This window comes from Camellia sinensis, unplaced genomic scaffold, assembly GCF_055761805.1.
Source record: "Camellia sinensis isolate YWXY unplaced genomic scaffold, ASM5576180v1 Unanchor6, whole genome shotgun sequence".
Taxonomy (NCBI): domain Eukaryota; kingdom Viridiplantae; phylum Streptophyta; class Magnoliopsida; order Ericales; family Theaceae; genus Camellia; species Camellia sinensis.
Genome location: NW_028129474.1, coordinates 17,274,157 through 17,285,000, shown reverse-complemented (window position 1 = coordinate 17,285,000; position 10,844 = coordinate 17,274,157).

Sequence of the window (10,844 nt, the reverse complement as noted above, 5' to 3'; positions counted from 1 at the left end):
AAGAGGTCTGCCGCAACATCCGCGGGACAAGCATGAGGAGCAGGGATAAATACAGCATATTTAGAGAAACGATCAACAACAACCATAACAGAACGCATACCGTTCACCTTTGGCAACCCGGATATGAAGTCCATGGAAACAGACACCCATGGCTTCGTTGGAATAGGCAACGGCTGCAGCAATCCAGCGGCCTTCTTTCTTTCTGTCTTGTCCAATTGGCACACCAGGCAAGTTTTGACGTAGGCTTCTACATCATCCTCCATTTTTGGCCAGCAGTAGGAACGAGACAGTAAAGCCATCATGCGTTGTTGTCCGGGATGACCCGCCCATTGCGGATCATGAGTTTCTCTGAGCAATTCCAATCTTAGTCCACCAACACTAGGGACATAAAGTCTATCTCCTTTGCCGTGGAGTAGATCATTTTCCAACCAATAGCGACGCACAGTGCCATCTTTCACTTGCTGAACCAGCCTTTGATATTCAGAATCAGTTGCAGCACTTGCCCGAATTCTTTCCAACAGTTGAGTTTCAATGTTCGATATCGCAGCAACGTAGTCCACAATTTCCTTCCGACTTAAAGCATCAGCAACCTGGTTGTGGCGTCCAGGTTTGTGTCGCCATTCGAAGTCATACTCCTCCAGGAACTCTTGCCATCTGGCCTGCCTTGGAGACAACTTCTTTTGTGTTTTGAAGAAGGTATTTGCCACATTGTCCGTCAATACCATGAATTTGGTTCCCAGCAGGTACACTCTCCAAATCTGCAGACAATGCACAACTGCTGTCATTTCCTTTTCATGGGCAGAATACTTCTTCTCCGCATCATTCAGCTTCCGACTTTCGAACGCAACCGGGTGCCCCTCTTGCACCAGCACACCACCAATAGCCTTATCAGAGGCATCAGTGTGTAATTCGAATGGAAGTTCAAAATCAGGTAACCGCAAAACCGGTTCACTTGCAACAGCCACTTTCAATTTGTCAAAGGCCGCTTGACAACTTTCATCCCACTTCCAGGGTCTGTCTTTCTTGAGCAAATCTGTTAGAGGTGCTGCCTTCTTTGAGTATCCCTCAATGAATTTTCTATAATAGTTGGCTAAACCCAAAAAGGAACGCAACTCAGTCACTTTGCTTGGTGCTTGCCAATCCGTGATTGCATGCACCTTTCTGTTGTCCATCTTTACGTGGCCTTTGCAAATTACATGCCCTAAGAACTTAATCTCCCGTTGGGCAAACTCACATTTTTCCTTCTTGACATACAACTGGTGTTCTCGTAACCGAGAGAACACCTTCCGAAGATGGGACAAGTGATCCTCTAGGGACTCACTATATATTACAATGTCATCCAAATAAACGACAACGAACTGATCGACATAATCATTAAATACATCATTCATAAGATTACAGAATGTAGCCGGGGCATTTGTTAACCCAAACGGCATTACTAGGAACTCAAAAGACCCATACCTTGTAACACAGGTGGTCTTTGACTCGTCTCCTTCAGCCACTCGAACTTGCCAATAACCAGCACGTAAATCCAATTTTGTGAAGTAAGTGGCTTTGCACAGTCGATCGAACAGGTCTGCCACCAAAGGGACTGGATACTTGTTCTTTATAGTCACTTTGTTGAGAGCCCGATAGTCCACACACATGCGCAAACTTCCATCTTGCTTCTTTTGAAAAAGCACCGGGGCACCGTAAGGGGCTTTGGATGGCTGAACCAGTCCAGCATCCAACAAGTCCGTCAATTGCGTTCGCAACTCCGTAAGTTCCATTGGGGACATTCTGTAGGGTGCCTTTGCTGGAGGCTTAGCACCCGGAATCAACTCAATCTTATGATCAGTGGCACGCCGAGGAGGAAGGGACTTTGGCAACTCCGGAGGCATCACATCCTCAAATTCCCTCAATACTTCTACCACTTCATCCGGCACTTCTACTAACAGATCAGGTTTGATTTCCACCAAGGCAGCAAGATAAGTCTCTGCACCCTTTTTCAAACCGTTGTGCACTTGAATGGCTGAGAGGGTCCCCGTCTTCCTCTTTGTGCCCTTGCCTTTGTCTGATTTACTGCAACCAGCGACAAAGCAAGGCTTGTCTTCATCCGAAATCAGTATCCCACCCAAATATGGCATTAAAGCCACTTTTGCAGTCACAAAGAAGTCATTTCCTAAGATGACATCGAAATCATCCAAAGGAACCACCATCAAGTTAACCCGTCCAGTCCAATCTCCAACTGTGATTGATACTTTGGAAGCCATTCCTTGCACCGATTGAGCCGCTGAGTTCACGGCCTTGATTCGACTGGCGCTTTGGGTCACTTGTAATCCGAGGGTCTGCACAACTTTTTCTGACATAAAGTTATGCGTGGCACCGGTGTCTACCATCGCAGCAATGTCGGTACCCGCCAATGTCACCTTGACATACATTAGACCCGTGGTAGGGGCTTTGTCCACATGAATTGCATTGAGCAATTGTAAAGGGTTTACCCTAGTCGGCCCCTCAGAATCCGACTCCCCTTTGCCATCTTCTGCGACCATAGCATTCAATTTCTCACGCTTGGGACAGTCTTTCGCTCTATGGGGTCCATCACAGATGAAACACCCTTTGTTAGATTTCCCACCGTTGGTCTGAGAAGAATCCCCTTTATGTTTGTACTTGGAACCCTCTTTCCCCTTCCTGAAACCAGACTTCTTCTCTCCCGTCTTCTCTTTTCCTTTCTTCTTGGATTTGCTGGTTTCAGTAGTGGGTTCCTTGCTTAACTTGTAGTCAAGCAACCCGTCTGCAGCAGCCATGGCAGAGGGCAAATCTTTGACACCGAGTCTTCGAAGTTCTAACTGGGCCCAATTCTGCAACCCAGACATGAAATTGAAGAGTTTGTCTTCCTCCGACATGTTCTTGATGTCCAGCATCAACGAACTGAATTCCTTCACATAGTCCCTCACCGATCCAGCATGCTTCAACCGTTTCAAGGCGTCCCTTGCAACCCAAGATGTGTTGCACGGAAGGAATTGTTCCTTCATTTCCTTCTTAAGAGTATCCCAAGTTGAGATCTCTGTCCGAGCATCATCCCCGACACGAGTACGCCACCAGAGTTTTGCATCACCGGTAAGGTACATGCTTGTGATTGTAACCTTCTCTCCTTCTGGCACATGAGCAGCCTTGAAATACTGCTCCATGTCCCACAGAAAATTCTCAAGTTCCTTTGCACTCCGATTTCCAGCAAATGCTTTAGGGTCTGGAACTTTGATTTTCGAAGGAGCCTTTTCAGAATTCGTATGCCCACAGATGGCCTTCTTCAGAAGGGACTGTTCATCCACAATTTCTTGAATTTTGTCTTTCCAAGAATCCGAAATGGCCAGGACATCAGACAGCACGTCTTTGAACCGATCTGCTGTCGAGGACTCAAGAGCAAGAAGCCTTGTGCCCACAGCATCCAATCGATCCGACAGTGAGATATTCTCATCAGCAGGGTCACCAACAAGATTTTCCAACCGAGTTACCCTATCTTTTAAGGCATCCATGCCAGAAACCATTAGAGCAAAACCGTGCTCTGATACCAATTGTTACAGGGTCAATTTTCGTTTCAAAATTTCAGCCTGTAATGGCACTAAGTTGGACACTTAGTCTCAGCCAAGTATGAATACACACACACACAGAGTTTTATAACAAGTAAGAATAGGCAGCAAGTAATTACAGGAAAAATCCCAACCTTTATTAATTGCACCAACAATACAAAGGATGCCTATGGAACTCTTACAAAACACTTAGTTCATTTTCGAGTTCCATGGCTGATGCCTAAATAGGCTTACAATCAGTTTTAACTTCCAACCAGCATTACAAGGAAAGCATGCCAAGTGGCATGGCAGTTGACACCCCCAACTGCCTAGGGACTTAGGAACATTTCTGGAGCATAACTGCTCTTAACTGCTGCTATGTTTCAGCCTTCATTCCAGATGTCCAGACTTGCCTTGTCTTTGCCCATCATGGGTAACTGCTGCAAACTGACATGCATAACTGCTAGGAACTGCCATGTTGTTTGCCTCATCAAGTCAGCCACGAATTTGGTTGCCTTGGCCTCCAGACCAAGTTCTGCCCACTGATTGTTTTGAACCCCCAAGCATGCTGCAGCCCACATTCGGGTCATGTTAATGCCTTGCATCTGTGCAACGGCTGCACATACTTTGGCCAAGGGTTGTGCTGCTGCCTCAGCACTTGGACAACATTTTACCTTGCTATCTTGGCATGCCTCCCTCATGCCTTGGTCTTGGTTGGTCATGGGCACAAGGTGCTGCCAATGCCAACCATGCAGCCTTCAAGTAGAAGGTGCTAACAGTAGGCCACTATCCTACCATCGAAAGTTGATAGGGCAGAAATTTGAATGATGCGTCGCCGGCACAAAGGCCGTGCGATCCGTCGAGTTATCATGAATCATCAGAGCAACGGGCATAGCCCGCGTCGACCTTTTATCTAATAAATGCGTCCCTTCCGGAAGTCGGGGTTTGTTGCACGTATTAGCTCTAGAATTACTACGGTTATCCGAGTAGCAATACCATCAAACAAACTATAACTGATTTAATGAGCCATTCGCAGTTTCACAGTCTGAATTAGTTCATACTTACACATGCATGGCTTAATCTTTGAGACAAGCATATGACTACTGGCAGGATCAACCAGGTAGCATTCCTTTTTTCCGACGCCGGCGCTGCATAAGCCCGACCGACAGAGCCGGTACGGTCAGACGCAGGCGCGGCTGTAGCCCGCAACGAGCGACGAACGCTTGGCGGGAAAACGGAGGTCGAAGACCCCGTGTACCCGCACAAGGCTCCGAATCCGAGAGCACGAGCATAACTGCCCGCGGGCAATGCCACCGACACGGCAACGTGAGAGGACAGCACGGAACACGGGAGATACTTTGGGGTTCCCCCAGCGCCACGAGGTGGCGAGGAGAAGACAGGCACACGATACGGACCGAATTCCTTTTCTTTAGGTAGGCAACACAGGAACCCACGCGAGGCAGAAGGTAAGATTTTGCCCCCGAGCACAAATGAAGAGGAATGCACCAGAGGAGTTCGCTGCACAGGCAGGGATCCATCCAACTCGCACAAACCAAACACAACTCACGCGCCACGACGTACACTACGCACCAGCCGCCCGAAACGAATCGCACCCCGAAGGACTAAGAAGCCAGACGAACGTGCGAGAACATTCAGAGAAGCCGAGCAAGCACCGGTTAGCGCGACTGCAGGTAACAAAGGCAACGTGCAAAACTTCCGAGGGACATACATTTCGCAGCAAGCTTCCACTTGGAAAGCACAGGCAGCTCGTTCGCAAGTCAAAGCAAACGAGATGGCAATTACCCGAGGGACATGCTTTTCGCAAGGCACCTTCCACTGGGGAAGCGCAGGCAACTAGCTTGTAGGCAAGTCAAAGCCAACCGGACGGCTACCAACCGAGGGACATAAATTTTCGCAAGGAGCTTCCACTAGGAGAGCGCAGGCAACTCGTAGGCAAGTCAAAGCCAACCGAACGGCAACAAACCGAGGGACAGGGCTTTTCGCAAGGACCTTTACCACTAGGGAAGCGTAGGCAACTCGAAGGCGAGTCGAAGACAACCTTAAGGCATTTACCCGAGGGACATGGAGGAATGCACCAGTGGAGTTCGCTGCACAGGCAGGGATTCGTCCAACTCGCACAAACCGAACACAACTCACGCGCCACGACGTACACTGTGCACCAGCCCCCCAAAACGAATCACCCCCCGAAGGACCAAGAAGCCCGACGAACGCGCGAAAACATTTAGAGAGGCCGAGCAAGCACCGGTTAGCGCGAACGCAAATAACAAGCGCAACAGGCAACTTTCGAGGGACATACTTTTCGCAACAAGCTTCCACTAGGAAAGCACAGGCAACCCGTTCGAACGTCAAAGCCAACCAAATGGCAATTACCCGAGGGACATGCTTTTCGCAAGGCACCTTCCACTAGGGAAGCGCAGACAACCCGAAGGCGAGTCGAAGACAACCTAAAGGCGATCACCCGAGGGACATGGAGGAATGCACCAGTGGAGTTCGCTGCACAGGCAGGGATCCGTCCAACTCGCACAAACCGAACACAACTCACGCGCCACGACGTACACTGTGCACCAGCCCCCCAAAACGAATCACCCCCCGAAGGACTAAGAAGCCCGACGAACGCGCGAAAACATTTAGAGAGGCCGAGCAAGCACCGGTTAGCGCGAATGAAAGTAACAAGCGCAACAGGCAACTTTCGAGGGACATACTTTTCGCAACAAGCTTCCACTAGGAAAGCATAGGCAACTCGTTCGAACGTCAAAGCCAACCAAATGGCAATTACCCGAGGGACACGCTTTTCGCAAGGCACCTTCCACTAGGGAAGCGCAGGCAACCCGAAGGCGAGTCGAAGACAACCCGAGGGACATGGAGGAATGCACCAGTGGAGTTCGCTGCACATGCAGGGATCCGTCCAACTCGCACAAACCGAACACAACTCACGCGCCACGACGTACACTGTGCACCAGCCCCCCAAAACGAATCACCCCCCGAAGGACTAAGAAGCCCGACGAACGCGCGAAAACATTTAGAGAGGCCGAGCAAGCACCGGTTAGCGCGAATGCAAATAACAAACGCAACAGGCAAATTTCGAGGGACATACTTTTCGCAACAAGCTTCCACTAGGAAAGCATAGGCAACTCGTTCGAACGTCAAAGCCAACCAAATGGCAATTACCCGAGGGACACGCTTTTCGCAAGGCACCTTCCACTAGGGAAGCGCAAGCAACCCGAAGGCGAGTCGAAGACAACCCGAGGGACATGGAGGAATGCACCAGTGGAGTTCGCTGCACAGGCAGGGATCCGTCCAACTCGCACAAACCGAACACAACTCACGCGCCACGACGTACACTGTGCACCAGCCCCCCAAAACGAATCACCCCCCGAAGGACCAAGAAGCCCGACGAACGCGCGAAAACATTTAGAGAGGCCGAGCAAGCACCGGTTAGCGCGAATGCAAATAACAAACGCAACAGGCAACTTTCGAGGGACATACTTCTCGCAACAAGCTTCCACAAGGAAAGCACAGGCAACTCGTTCGCACGCCAAAGCCAACCAAATGGCAATTTAACCGAGGGACATGCATTTCGCAAGGCAACTTGTACAATTACCCGAGGGACATGGCATGCTTGCCAAGGCCGTGGCTTGGCATGCTTGCCAAGGCCGTGGCATGACATGCTGCTGGCCAAGGCCGGGCATGCCATGCTGCTGGACAAGGCCGTGGCAAGGCATGCTGATGGCCGAGGCCGTGGCAAGGCATGCTGATGGCCGAGGCCGTGGCAAGGCATGCTGATGGCCGAGGCCGTGGCAAGGCATGCTGCTGGCCAAGGCGTTGGCATGGCATGCTGCTGCTGACCAAGGCTTGGGCTTGCCATGCTGCCGGCCAAGGCCGCGGCATGGCATGCTGCCGGCCAAGGCCGCGGCATGCCATGTTGCCGGCCAAGGCCGTGGCATGGCATGCTGCTGGCCAAGGCCGTGGCATGACATGCTGGCCAAGGCCGGGGCATGGCAAGCTGCTGGCCAAGGTCGTGGCATGGCACGCTGCTGGCCAAGGCCGGGGCATAGCACGCTGCTGGCCATGGCCGTGGCTTGGCAAGGTTGCCAAGGCCGGGGCATGGCGTGCTGCTGGCCAAGGCTTTGGCATGCCATGTTGCTGGCCAAGGCTGTGGCATGGCATGCTGCTGGCCAAGGCTGTGGCATGGCATGCTGCTGGCCAAGGCCGTGGCATGACATGCTGGCCAAGGCCGGGGCATGGCATGCTGCTGGCCAAGGTCGTGGCATGGCATGCTGCTGGCCAAGGCCGTGGCATGACATGCTTGCCAAGGCCAGGGCATGGCATGCTGCTGGCCAAGGCTTTGGCATGCCATGTTGCTGGCCAAGGCTGTGGCATGGCATGCTGCCCTAGGCCAACGTGCCACCGCCACCGCCGCGGGCCGCCACTCGACGCATCCCGTGCTTGGCTATGTAGTTTCGATGCCACAAGCCAATGCCACAAGCCAAGCGATGGCATGTGCCAAGCGCCCGCCTAGGCATAGGCGTGGCCTGTGGCCTGGCCATGCTGGCCAGCCTTAAGGGAGGTGCCCCCCCCTTATAATAGCCTGTTAAGCCCTTTTCAATCTGGCAGGAGGAAACATCAAGCATGTTCGAGGAGTCATAATGGGGTTTTTTTAAAAAGTAATGGTTTTTTGCCAAAACTTTCAACATGAAAGTTGTATGAAATAATTTAATACACCATAAAAAAAATTATAAAAAAATATTTGGCCACCGGAATATTTTATTTTAATTTATTTCAATTTTAATACTTAAAAAATAATAAAAATTACTAAAAATACTCAAAAAATTCTAGAAAAATTCCAACAATTATAAGATGAGGCACTAGTAATTATAGTAATTTTTTTAATTATTTTTTTATTTTTAATTTATTTTATTATAATTTTTATGAGTAAATAAATAATTAAAAAGCCCGACGAACGTGCAAAAACTCTTAGAGAAACCCAGCAAGCATCGGATAGCTCGAATGCAAATAACAAACGCAACAGGCAACTTCCGAGGGACATACTTTTCCCAACAAGCTTCCACTGGGGAAAGCACTAGCAACGTGTTCGCAAGTCAAAGGCAACCAAACCGGCTATTACCCGAGGGACAAGCATTTCGCAGGGCAACATATACGTAAGTCAAAGCCAAACCAAATGGCAATTACACGAGGGACAGGATTGCTTGCCAAGGGCGTGGCATGCGATGTTCTAGCCCAAGGCCAAGGCACGCCACGCTGCGGGACAAGGCCGTGGCAAGACATGCGGCTGGCCTTGGCCTTGGCATGGCATGCCGCCGGCTTTGGCTGGGCTGCGTTGGCCTTGCCATGGAATGTTGCTGGCTTCGGATGGGCTGCCTTGGCCTTGGCCTTGGCCGTGGCATGGCATGCTGCTGGCCTTGGCCTTGGCCTTGGCATGGCATGCTGCTGGCTTTGGCTGGGCTGCCTTGGCCGTGGCATGGCATGCTGCTGGCTTTGGCTGGGCTGCCTTGGCCGTGGCATGGCATGCTGCTGGCCTAGGCCTTGGCATGGCATGCTGCTGGCTTTGGCTGGGCTGCCTTGGCCGTGGCATGGCATGCTGCTGGCCTAGGCCTTGGCATGGCATGCTGCTGGCTTTGGCTGGGCTGCCTTGGCCGTGGCATGGCATGCTGCTGGCCTTGGCCTTGGCATGGCATGCTGCTGGCTTTGGCTGGGCTGCCTTGGCCGTGGCATGGCATGCTGCTGGCCTTGGCCTTGGCATGGCATGCTGCTGGCTTTGGCTTGCCTGCCTTGGCCGTGGCATGGCATGCTGCTGGCCTAGGCCTTGGCATGGCATGCTGCTGGCTTTGGCTGGCCTGCCTTGGCCGTGGCATGGCATGCTGCTGGCCTTGGCCTTGGCATGGCATGCTGCTGGCTTTGGCTGGGCTGCCTTGGCCGTGGCATGGCATGCTGGTGGCCTAGGCCTTGGCATGGCATGCTGCTGGCTTTGGCTGGCCTGCCTTGGCCGTGGCATGGCATGCTGCTGGCCTAGGCCTTGGCATGGCATGCTGCTGGCTTTGGTTGGGCTGCCTTGGCCGTGGCATGGCATGCTGCTGGCCTTGGCCTTGGCATGGCATGCTGCTGGCTTTGGCTGGCCTGCCTTGGCCGTGGCATGGCATGCTGCTGGCCTAGGCCTTGGCATGGCATGCTGCTGGCTTTGGCTGGGCTGCCTTGGCCGTGGCATGGCATGCTGCTGGCCTTGGCCTTGGCATGGCATGCTGCTGGCTTTGGCTGGGCTGCCTTGGCCGTGGCATGGCATGCTGCTGGCCATGGCCTTGGCATGGCATGCTGCTGGCTTTGGCTTGCCTGCCTTGGCCGTGGCATGGCATGCTGCTGGCCTAGGCCTTGGCATGGCATGCTGCTGGCTTTGGCTGGGCTGCCTTGGCCGTGGCATGGCATGCTGCTGGCCTTGGCCTTGGCATGGCATGCTGCTGGCTTTGGCTGGCCTGCCTTGGCCGTGGCATGGCATGCTGCTGGCCTAGGCCTTGGCATGGCATGCTGCTGGCTTTGGCTGGGCTGCCTTGGCCGTGGCATGGCATGCTGCTGGCCTTGGTCTTGGCATGGCATGCTGCTGGCTTTGGCTTGCCTGCCTTGGCCGTGGCATGGCATGCTGCTGGCCTAGGCCTTGGCATGGCATGCTGCTGGCTTTGGCTGGGCTGCCTTGGCCGTGGCATGGCATGCTGCTGGCCTTGGCCTTGGCTTGGCATGCTGCTGGCTTTGGCTGGGCTGCCTTGGCCGTGGCATGGCATGCTGCTGGCCTTGGCCTTGGCATGGCATGCTGCTGGCTTTGGCTGGGCTGCCTTGGCCGTGGCATGGCATGCTGGTGGCCTAGGCCTTGGCATGGCATGCTGCTGGCTTTGGCTGGCCTGCCTTGGCCGTGGCATGGCATGCTGCTGGCCTAGGCCTTGGCATGGCATGCTGCTGGCTTTGGGTGGGCTGCCTTGGCCGTGGCATGGCATGCTGCTGGCCTTGGCCTTGGCATGGCATGCTGCTGGCTTTGGCTGGCCTGCCTTGGCCGTGGCATGGCATGCTGCTGGCCTAGGCCTTGGCATGGCATGCTGCTGGCTTTGGCTGGGCTGCCTTGGCCGTGGCATGGCATGGTGCTGGCCTTGGCCTTGGCATGGCATGCTGCTGGCTTTGGCTGGGCTGCCTTGGCCGTGGCATGGCATGCTGCTGGCCATGGCCTTGGCATGGCATGCTGCTGGCTTTGGCTTGCCTGCCTTGGCCGTGGCATGG